This window comes from Thunnus thynnus, chromosome 3, assembly GCF_963924715.1.
Source record: "Thunnus thynnus chromosome 3, fThuThy2.1, whole genome shotgun sequence".
NCBI lineage: Eukaryota > Metazoa > Chordata > Actinopteri > Scombriformes > Scombridae > Thunnus > Thunnus thynnus.
The window spans coordinates 16,184,168-16,196,707 of record NC_089519.1 but is presented as its reverse complement, the minus strand read 5'-3'; positions in this window follow the sequence as shown (position 1 = coordinate 16,196,707).

The window sequence follows — 12,540 nt, the reverse complement described above, 5'->3', positions numbered from 1 at the left end:
CCCGTGGCACCGTGGCTCCCTGATTGTCACAGGGTATTTTGCACACAGTAAATATCATTAGATTTTGACATTTGTTTCAAAAAGTAAGTTTTGGCCTCATAGTGGAGTAATTTAGTGATTTCTGAGGCCAATAAAATAAGATGAGGATTAACCCTTAGGAGTCTTGGGCTATTTTGGCCGTGTTTGCATTTGTTTGAATTTGCCTTTATATATTACTTTAAAAAATGTTTAACATGCCAATGTTTGGTATCTTTTTTTTTTTCAGCACAACATCACCTATCTGACCAGACAATTATTTTTTCACTTTGACATACTATATCATCATATTGGACCAAAAAACACACAAAATACATAAAATCCGATCAGGAAAATTGTAGTATTTTCACTATAAGAAACACAAACATGTTCAACAAAGCATTTTAAAGGTTGCAAATGTAAACACAGGTTGCAATGTGAACATATAATGGTAACACTGAGATAAAATCAATCTATATACATCTATTTACAACAAAAAGCAGATGTAACAATAGGCGTTTTTTACTTTTTAGTTATGCCACTCTTCAAAATAGTTGACGTAAACTATTAGACACAGAACTATATTACAGGCCTTGCATTCCCAGAGTTTAGTGAGGTTCTCAAATAGTGCAAATATAATATGTAAAGGTAACACTGAGATAAAATCAAACTATAGGGAGCTATTTACAACAAAAAGCAGGGGTAGCCATAGGTGTTTTTTTCTTTTTCAGCTGTGCCACTCTTCAAAACAGTTGTGGGTGTCCTGCCTTGACACCTTCTCTGGTTACTATTGCTATTATTATTATTATTATTATTATTATTATTATTATTATTATATCATATATCTATTATTATTATCACTGTTATTGTTATTATTGTTATTATGCTTCTCTGTGTCTCTCTCCCCACTACCCCCTCTCTCAAACGGTTGGGATGAAAAAGCTCAACCCAACTGGTCGTTGCTCTCTGATTCCGACAATGAGCTGTCATCAGCGTCTTCCTCTTGAAAAAACAGCTTTATGGCTTGGCTTACGTTAAGCGTTCACTTCATTTTTCCGACTCAAAAACTTCAAATCTTTCGAAAACTATCTCAATATCTGTTGTTCTCTCTCTCTCCCGCTTCTTTCACTCTCTCCCGCTTCTCTAGCCCGCTTCCCTCTCGCGCCCGCATTTCTCCTCCGTAGGTGCTCTTCATAGTTGGCAATCCCCTATTCCTGAAATGTTGAATCTGTGGAGCACGATCAGCAGATTCGAGCATTTTTTTGCGTTTCGTCATATGACAAAAAATGACGAAGATATAAAATAAATGCGACATCTGCTCCGTCCCATCTCGCACGCTTTTACACTTGAGTATGCATGATTTTTATATCAACGTATCTCCGTTTTTACTTGGTTTATCAACACCAAACAAAAACTGGCATAGAGTTTCAAGCCAGCACTTTTGATAGAAGTTGACAGCAACACTTAATGTGACTTTGTTTTTCCAACCCAGAGCAAAATAAGTAAAAATGGCAATTATTTTTGAAGGTATGGATTAATATTGATCAATGAGTAATTTTAACATGGAAGTGGCACTACTGTAAAGGTTGGGGTGTCACTTAAAGGATTAGGATTCATCCTCTGGGGACCAGTTCTTGGTCAATCTTAGGGTTTGAATGTAAATGGTAAATGGACTGTACTTGTATAGCGCCTTTCTAGTCTTCCGACCACTCAAAACGCTTTTTACACTATGAATCACATTCACACATTCATACGCTGAATGGATACAGGGGCTACCATGCAAGGTCTCAACCTGCCCATCAGAGGAAATCTAATCATTCACACACATTCACACACTGATGAAGCAGCCATCAGGAGCAACTTTGGGTTCAGTATCTTGCCCAAGAACACTTCGACATGTGGACAGGAGGCCAATCTTCTGATTAGTGGACGACCCGCTCTACCTCCTGAGCCACAGCCATCCCACGTGGCAGTGGAATGCATGTCTTTTTAAAGCCTGCATATCAATATTTCTACATAAACTGATTTTGTCTAATGTGAGATGGGCCACTCATAGCAGCAGTTCCCTGCAGTTCCCCTTAGTTCTGCAGATTGTTTTAATATCTTTTAGCACATTATTTTGGTTTTACAGCCAGCTTGGTTCAGCCTCACCAGTCTCATCAACCTTGTCTCCAGCCGCAGGAGGCAGCTGTAAGCAAAAATATATCTGATGGCAAATATGCAGATCTTTTAGTTGGATAAAAGTAGCAATACCACAATTCAAATTAATTTAAATGAATAGTTATGCTTTGACCTACACCAGTAGATTTTTTATTTGAACGTCTCTTCAAACAGTTGATTTACACATTCAGCAGACACAGACATTTGGACTCACGTGTCAGGCAACCTGGTTTGGTCTCCACCAACTCCTGAGGGAAATATCTGGCTCTTTAGTTGCTAATGCTCCACTTTGTTCATCAGCTTGTTGCTAACCGTAGGTGAATTTTCCCGCAGGCGCAAAGCCAGCGCTGGTCCACACAGTCTATGCAATTATCCTCAGGCGCAAGTCTACTTTTTGTGCATCTGTGCCTGTTTGGTAATTTCTGGGCACCAAACCCGCGCTTGTGCCGACATGGGAGGAGAGGCACAGCTGAGGCTGTGTTTATGCAGATTAGCAGTGCAATTTTGGTGCTCATTTTGGCATGAAATTGTATTTGCGATAAAACCTGCTCAGAACACCTCTTATCACAGACGCAGTGCATTTTCGTAGGTTCAGTTGGCTGAGGCTCACGCACACAGACCAAAAAATCCACAAAACACCTTTCATTTATGTAAAGTTTTGCCCCTTTCACTTTGCCACATGTTTGTCAGATTGACATGAGAATCAAAACACAATTTTATTTTTAAGGAGGGTTCTTACCAATAATATCATCCACATGAGCGTAATCCGGTGACCTGGACTTCGGATTCTGTTTCCCACAACAACTTGTAGAATGTCGGATCTTTTCCATATTTATTAATCAGCTGTAGTCATCACACAGCAGCAGGAATGATGCGTGTGTTTCATCTACAGCCCCTGATTTGAGAGAGGGACTGTACATCAGTTTACACGAATGGCACAGCAGAGGTAACTTCATTAATTGTTTAAATCTTCTGACATGGTCATAGGTTTGTTTAGGATCTACGGTAATTAATGTTCTGCATTTTTTAGACATCAGACTAGAAAGCTGTTACTCACAGATTCCAAGTTGAACAGTAAAATCATTTGAAGTAATGTGGCTGTCCTCAGGATGCATCCTGAGCTCCATCAAATCTGTCTGCACCTTTTATGAAATGACAGATCTATCTGTTTTTCTGTCATGATGATCATCACAGTGAGTTTTCAGTTATGCCACTTAGAATCAAGTCTCAAAATATTTTCAATAGTCATTCTGCACAAGGACGTGTATCCATTTAATCAGTGTGTAAAATAGCCTCTGCCAACCGGAGGTCCTGTCAGAATGTATATTTTGGAACTTCAGGTGCTTTACAGAGGCAAACTCATCTCTCTCTCTCACTCAGCCTCTCTCTCCCGTTTCACCTGTTGCTGTATTTAAAGGAGATGAGAGGAGCTCATGTGATTGGTCATTATTGAACCCACCCCAACTCCACCCGCACATAATGCATTCCTCCCACTAGCAATATATTCACTCTCTCTCCTCTATGCTGTGCCTGGCTGAGCCCAGAGTGCACCAGTGCTGATGGTCGTGAAAATTGTAAAAATGTGCTGATCACGCCCACAGGAGCCATACACCAGGAATTAAGACTGTGTCTGCACCCTATTTGGGGAAAATAGGGCCCTGTGTTTGTCTGATGTTTGGTTCTGGACAGGTAGTGTATGTTGGGTTTATCAAGGTTTACTTTTAATAAAAAACAGCTGCCTGCTACAGGAAATGAGGCTGATGAACGCAGTGATACTGAACCAGTAAACAGTAAAGTTGCGGGTCGTAAAACCAAAACAATCAGCTGAAAGATGCTAAAACGCTCTATAGACCTCAGGGGAACTGCTCTGTGGGTTCATCATTACGACAACTCCTTTCACATAACGCATGGTAATTTGGTGGTTTGTTAATATAGAAATATTGATTAGTGCAGCTTTACCAGTGCCTCTTAGGCCTCGCTGCTGGCAAGGAAAAAACAAAACAGATGCAGCCTTAAATAAGCTACTTTTAACATACAGTATGTTTTTTTTTCTCAATCATAAAACATTAGGGAATGTTCTGTGGCTGCATTATGATTTTTTGTGAGCAGTTTTAAATAAAGTAAAACACAGACACTATAGAACGTTATTTCTAAAGTTCTGAATTTCTGATAAATGTTGCGCAATTTTGATATATTTGTCAGTGTTTAGACAAATGAGGATTTTGTGAAGCAAAGAAATACCGTCCATGATTGAGGGCACAACATGCTGCATACAAGCTCATGTTCAGGCATCATAACTTGCTGGTGCATTCAAAGGTTACTTGTTTTTTGCTGACTTGACTCTTGCTCTTTTATTTTTTAATCATTTATTTATCAAACTATTTATTCATTCATTTAACATTTATTGGAGCAAGAGAGGACTCGTTGAGATCAAAAAGTTTTTTATTCAAAAGTCCTGGCCAACACAATGACAAAATGCAACACTGCAAACAGGACCATGCATGCAATATCTTAACACCGTCTAAAGTATGAAAAGGAGAAAAAAGAGTGACATAAAGTAGGAGGAAGGAGAGAAGGAGTACGGACAGACTGACAGAGGGAACAGCAAAGGGACGAGGGCCGTCTGTCTAACTTCTGTCCACCATGTGTGAGTAGACTAACAATGGATGGATGGATATTTTCTGCCTCATCACTCACTTATTTTTGTCTTTTGAAGGGACTTAGATGAAGTTCACTGGTAGAGCTAAGTAATGTGTGGTGTCACTTTGAGTAAGTAAGAATACACTAGAGTACCCTGAAATACTAATTTGCAGCATAAATGCAAGACTGAAAGGTGGTGATGTCTTTGGACTGATGCTGCTGATAAAAAAACAAGGGAACCCGGCAGGGTGAAAGACACAAAATGTAAATGACAAAAGACGAAGAAGAAGAAGAAGAAGAAGATTATCATTACACATACAAAACCATTGCCTTTGATGGAAGTCTTTTTAAAGCTGTATATCAATATTTTTACATAAACTGATAATGTGTAATGTAAAATGGGCCTGCAGACTGTTTTAGCATCTTTTAGCTCATTATTTTGGTTTTACAGCCTGAAACTTTACTGTTTTGCTTCAGTCTCACTGCTAAAAGGAGAGTAAATACTGGACTTAAATTCATCAGGTTGACACAAACACGACTCTAATCGAATGTTGGATGTGTAAGTAAGCAACTGTTTGCTACTTTATATCAATTTTTAGGGTGATAATATATCAATACGGAGTTTCCAGCTTGTTCTGCTACCCTCAAGTGGTTAAGAAAAATGTGTGAATGCTTTAAAGGTGTAATAAATGACACTGAGCCTCACTGGATGTCAGCAAATTACTGTTTGCTATAGTGGAGTAATGGTGACCTGAGTCACACTCTCTCTGTGTGTGTTGTTATCCGTGCCTCTCTGCTCTTTTTTTTTGGTAGCTGCACCAGCTATGTGTGTGTTAATGCATGTGAGTGTGAAAATTAGTGCTATTAGCGTGCATGTGAGTCCCTCCGTGTGATTAACATCTGTTTCCAAGAGGGCGGCCACGTCACAGACTTTCTCAATTTACAGCTAAACAGTACACTAAAATATGTTTCTGATCTGAGTTTTGTGAGCAGTCGGTGTTCTTGTTTTTTTTTTTTTTTTTACAACTTTATTGAGTAAATGACACGTTTGTTTTGTGCTTCAATGTCATGTATTGCAACTTTAAGTTCAGATGCAATTTCACTATTCTTACTAATTATATGTTATTAAATGTTTTTCCTATCATCTAGTTATATATATAGATATAGAGATATATAGATATTTTTGTTTATAGTGTATAGTTTGTATCTGTTCTTAAATAAGATGATTTTGTTGTGCCAATTTAAAACATAATACTCAGATAAAGTAACTTCTTTTTTGTTATTGTCAAATCACATTTATTCAACTTATTATTGCATTTAAACCACTTAAAAAGTATGTTTGTATTCTATTTCTCTTTTATTCTATCCTTGTCTCTGGAGATTCTAATGAGACAAAGTCTGATTAAAGATAGAGAAACCTCTACAATCAGCACACTGCCCAAAGGTCAAACACACATGTACACACACACACAATTAAAGTCCCGCTCAAAGCTCCCATCCTAAAGGTTATTTCACGTTAACAATCAATAACGCTTTAATCCTTCACATCTCCACCGAGAGCTGTGCAGTGTGTGCGTGTGTACGCATGTGTGTTTTTCATTTTCATGCCTTGAACTCTCTCTGCTCTCCTCGACAGGCTGTCAAAAAAATAAGTTTGGCTCTGAATTGACCCATCCAGTTAAAAAAAGGTTACATGAAAAAGAAGGCAAGATGTCTCAGTGAAAACATTCCCCCAACAATTCTGTGTAAAATAATTTAGGGTTTTGAATTTTTAAACATTGTTTGTATGAAGATTTGTTGTGTCTATGTTGGTATATCTATAACTAACAGAGCTGTAGAACTAAGAATGAGCAGAATGAAACACTGGGCTCTGTTAACTTTCAATTTTATTTCAATACATTAAAGAGACAATATGTGAAATTTCTTAGGTTCCATGCCAAAAGACACAATCTTTTATTGATTGTGTCTAAATCTAACTATTCTTGGATTAATCTAGTCAGACCTGTGTGGTCAGTTCACATGTATGCTTCCACTCTTCCACAAGAACAGACTGTCTTTCACCAACAAAGACCACAGTGTTATAACTCCATCAACAAAGCCAGGGCTGCAGTCTGGCTGTTGACAGCCAGTTTCCAGCTACTTGTGCCGAAGTTGCTGTAATTAAATTAAATTCAGTTTTTGGCAGATCTTGCAAGACAAGACACATTCCCCACTGTCCATCTGCATTTCTTAAGCATTGCCAAGATAAAATAAAAATGAAACAACAACAACAAAATTTCTCCAAAGCAGCATAGTTGGGCATAAAATTTACACTAAATGTGAAAACAGCTTTTCTAAAATTAGCACAAACATATTTGTTTTCTTGAAATGTAAAATTACACAGTGAACAGCAATTAGATAAAATCATACTTTCTTGCACAAGCAATAAAATGTCTGCTAATGACTTAAATTTACTTCTATTTCCAGATAAACTTAAATTGAGCGTATCCTCACTGGATTTTTACTTCAATGATCTTTATTATGCTGGCTTGTTTCAACAAACTGACACTCATTTCTGTTCCTATATTATTATACTTTCTACAATGCACAAAGGTAAAACTGTCACCAAAGGTTTAAAAACATAACACAAAGTATATTTAATAGGCTTAATGCTGGTTGAATCAATTTAAATGCTATTTTGTCACCTGTTGCCAGGAAAATGTTTACCATGCAATCAGATAGAAAAATACAAGGGGGTTTGTTGGTGTTTGGTGAGAGGATGGAATACTATACTGTATGATCCATGAATCAAACTTTAGAGCAACCTCCACACTGTCACATCTGGATCTGTGGTATAACAAAGAACTATAACCACATCACCATGCCTTCATTAAATATACTGACTTTCACAAATTAGCTGCTGTATGAACTGGCTCTATGGCTGATGGGATGCCAAGGGCTGGAAGATAAACATTGGTAAACTGTCACTTGTTCTCTTTATTCTTTATTCTTCATACATAATTGTCAAATACACATTTTAATTATAAATGAATAACCAAAATAAAACTCCTATCTTTCCATAAACACATCAGCATATAAATCACACAGACACCACAGCGACAAATGGGAAAAAACAATATATTTCAAAACAAATATCTATGAACTGCAGATTTATATAATGTTTGCTAGCAGGGGGTGCTGCGGCAGCCTCATCCTTCATGATCCTGAGATACACAGTAAAATTACCCTGTTCATGTAACAAAGTGATCTACCAGGAATATGTGTTTTCAGAAGATGTCGCATTGCATCAAAATTTGAGCCGGCTCCAGCTTCTCTGCTGGACGATGCTGTGTTTTATTGCTGGAGCCCTCTGTGTCAGCCTCATTGACATCAATGAGGGGGCTGTATTTTTCCCACACTGTGCTGATGTCAGTCTGAACACGGCCTACCGCTCCATCATTTATGATGCTGAGCTGCAGGAACAACAGAGTGAATCAGTGGAGCTCAGACACCCTTAACCCTGCCCTATAACAGGTTTAGCTGAAAGGATCACAGTAACAGAATGAACATCTGAATCATACAACACAAATTAGCAAAACTCACAAAGTACTCATTTCCTAAAATACCACCCAGTCTTCTGCTTTGGGACAAAATGCCCCAGCTGTTGGAGGTATCAGTCTTTTTATGTCTGCTGTTTTCATCAATGTAGGGCAATGCTAACAGCAAGAATGTTAAGTCAAGACACACACACAAACAACAATTTCAATCTTGTTTCTAGTCTCTTTCAGAGTAAACACATCCTGATGATGAACCTATTCAATAAGAAACTATCGTCCTTCAGGAGAGGTCTCAACCCTGTGACTCTTTCAGCTAAACACACATCACACTGTCATCCCTTTCTGTCTCTGTAGCCCTGAATACGTATGTCTTCAGACAATGATACACACACACAGCAGAAAACTGAGCTTGTAGCAGACAGTTCAATAAAACACCTGAGAATGAGCAGGACAAGATTTCAACTCATACATCTGTGTCCTAAATCTGAATTTAAAGATGAATTACAAATGAAATACTTCTTTCAAGCTTGTAAAATCACTTGAATATATTGTAGGTCTACAAAACACAAATTTTGTTGTAAATTCAATGTCATTTTTATGTTGTTACTTTTATTTAACCAGGAGGATCTCTTGAGATGGAAAACTCTTCAAAAAGACCTTGAGGTAAAATGGAGGCACAGTTACAACAGAACCAACACACAAAAAGGAGAGGAATAATAAAAAAAAAACAAAAACAACAAAAAAAATGTTAGAGTGAGGCATTAAATCACACCAATTCCTACACACAGGAGAAAAAAGACAGCTGATTTCACTGATGATGGCCATACATGCAATGACTAATCAGAAGAGCAGCAGTTCCCCACATACAGATCTCACTAAACAAACTTTAACATTTAAGTTTCCTTCCTTGTGTTTTATCACTTCTCAGTATTTGTCTCAGGGGATCATATTTTAATACATTTGGTTATTTAAAAGTTGTCAGACTACAGGAGCAAAGTCTTCTGCTTTGTGGAGACAGCAGCTCTACAAGAATTCTACAAAAATGACAAGTTTACGGACAAAAAATGCACAGTCCCTGACTCATAAATAATAACCAAAACTAAAGTATGTGATATGCAGGATGAAAGAGTTGATGTCACTCAAATCTGGACTCAGATCAGTTGGTGTACTAAATATAATGACCCTACTCAGTCATTTCTGTCCAGTTTGTTAAATAATCCTAATTTAAACACATTGTTGGACTATGTACAGTATAAAATTTATAGTAAAATATCCTGCATTCAAGTCTATGCAATTTTAGTGGTTTCACAGTACATGCTCAGCACTACAGCCTCAAAAACATTTCAGCTTCACAGAAATAAGATATAGTTCAGTTCTATGATATTGGATTTCATTGATTTGCACATCTGTTGGTTTTGTTGTGTCCACCTGCAAGACAAAAGTGAGCAGTGTCCTGAGCTAGTCAACAGGATGGGAACAGAGCTGATTCTAGCTATTTCTTTTGTTGGATCAATACAAGGTCTGGTCCGTTTTTGATCATTTGTCTTGCTTAGGGTGCGTATGCTGTCTGGAGTGCTTGGAGTGCATTGTGCCCCATTAAAACACTGGAACTGCACAGTGTTGAAAGCCAGTTTCCATTAAAGGAGCAGTGTGTAGGATTTAGTGACATCTAGTGGTGACGTTGCAGATTGCAATCAGCTGAATACCCCTGCCCCTCCCCTTCTAAGTGCGTAGGAGAACCTGAAGCAACCTCAAAAAAACTCAAAACGCCCTCTCTAGAGTCAGTGTTTGGTTTGTCTGTTCTGGGCTACTGTAGAAACATGGCGGTGCAACATGCAAGAGGACCTGCTCCCTATGCAGATATAAAGGGCTCATTCTAAGGTAACGGAAACACGGCAATTCTTATTTCAGGTGATTTTAAAATGTACTTATGAATATTATATTCCATTTCCGCTGAGTCCGTTCGGCTAGATGTCACTAAATCTTATACACTGCACCTTTAAGCTAACGTGAAAATGTGTATCAGCACCTGATTTGACTGTTATCAGCCTTACATGTCAATAATCCTGTGTTCTAACAGACTGAGAGAGAGGGAGAGAGAGAATATTTTGTATATTGGAGTGTTTGTGGGACTCATTTTTAGTCTGAAAGATTTTTTCTGTGTAGGAGATAATTCCACCTGTCTCTGATTTAGTTTCACTTATATCACAGTGTCAATGTCCTGTAAAACCAGTGCTGCTGCACTTGTAGAAACATCGACTCAGTGGTGAAAAAGATGTTCGGCACACACTGATCCATGGAAATGACTGTTAAACTGAGGTCTCAGCGCATTTGACCTTTCTGAGAGTTTACATGGCACACATTGAGGAAGATTGTTTTTGTCCACAGTGGATTCGACTGGTAATATTTCATTGTCGGCTGGTTGAGAAGGAGACACGCTAGAAAATGAAATAAAAGTCTAAAAGTTAAAACAAGTGGAATGATGTGAGTTCCACTGGCAGATATTCTCACTGAGAAACAGTGTGAATAGTGGATCTATTACTTGTTATGATGGTTATTCATCGCAGCGTGTGTGTGTCTGCATGTGTATCCGTCATGTCCTATTCCATCGCTGTGTTCTTCATAATTTAACAGTGTGAGTCCCCAAGCTAGTGACCTCACAATGAATAAGACATGGCTGCCAGGACCTCTCTCTCCTTCATTCACCTACTCTCTCCCTCCCTCTCAATATATTCTGTTTTCTTATGTCTCCTATATACTGTCACATCATCTCTCCGTTCAAACTGTAATGTTTAGGCTATTCTATAACAGTAAACACAGCCAGAACAGTTGATACAGATTCTTAATGGCAGATATTACAATGTCATTTTCTCATGATTACATGCTGTGTATTGACACGCGTGGACACGTTGTGACTTCCCCTCATTTGCTGCAGTATTGGTTTCTCTTTACATATTCCCGGATACTGTCTGTAATGGGTTTATAATATGTTTGCAAAGCATCATTCTTTTGCATTCAATCTTCTTTTTTTCTAGTGTAATTGTTAAGAGTTGTTCTGTAAAAAAACTGTAAATTGCTGCAAATTCTATGAACAACAAACATTTACTGCATGGCGACAGAAAAAGACATCAGAGACTATTACTAAAGAGTAGTGCACCTAGATGTAGTATTACACTGCCATTCATTGGTGGACTAAAGTTGGAGAGGAGGATTCAAATAAAAATGGTTCAAATCAACTGAGCAGAAGCTGAGATGTCCTGACTGTCCTTTTACTCCCTAATAGAGACCATCGGATCCTACACTTCCCATGATGCAACACAATAGCACTGTTTGTTATGCTGCTATAATTTTACAGACTGTAGCTTGACCAGCGCTGGATTTTTGAAGATGATACTTATACTTACCTATTTTAGAGAGTTTCAAAAACGAATAACATAATTCTTTTTTCTTACATAAACACAAAACAATCAAACTGACAAGATATTTTACAGTTGAAAAATAAACTTGTCAGTTCTCTCTGGTGGACAAACTATATAATAAAGATACTATTTCTAAAATACCTTAAAAATGCAATTCTTGTTACTTATTAGATATATTGTACAGATACAGTGAGCTAAAATTGGCAAAGTGAGAAAAAAAAAACCATTCATGTCAGCCTTATGGTTGTAATTCTGAGTTGCCTGAACTTGTGACATCTGATATTTTCCATTTCACAACAAGAATTACATAAGTGTCCATAAACATACAGCAAAATAGCTGCAAAGCCACCACTGCTGGCTGTACCTATTAAATATTTGTTTGTATCTGATTCCACTTGTTAACAAACCATTATATATATAAAACTCTATGCTGAAATATCCAAAATGATACGTTCCAAAAAACACTGATTAGCCCTTTAAGCAGAACATGTTTGAATGTAATACATTTTTTAAGTAAAAATTTCCTTATTTTGGAAATGTTATAGAAACCTTAATACCTTTGTGCAAACAGTACACACACACACGCACACACACACAAATTCTACATAAACATATAGATAATAGTTACTGACATCTCTGTAGATCTAGATCTAGAAATAAAATACAGCCAGAGGGCAGAGGGTGATATTGCACTTTTACTGTACGGTCTTTTCCTTTGCCAAAGGAGCTGCTCAGTTGGCCCTCGCCTGCCCTCAGCTTTGAGCTTTCTT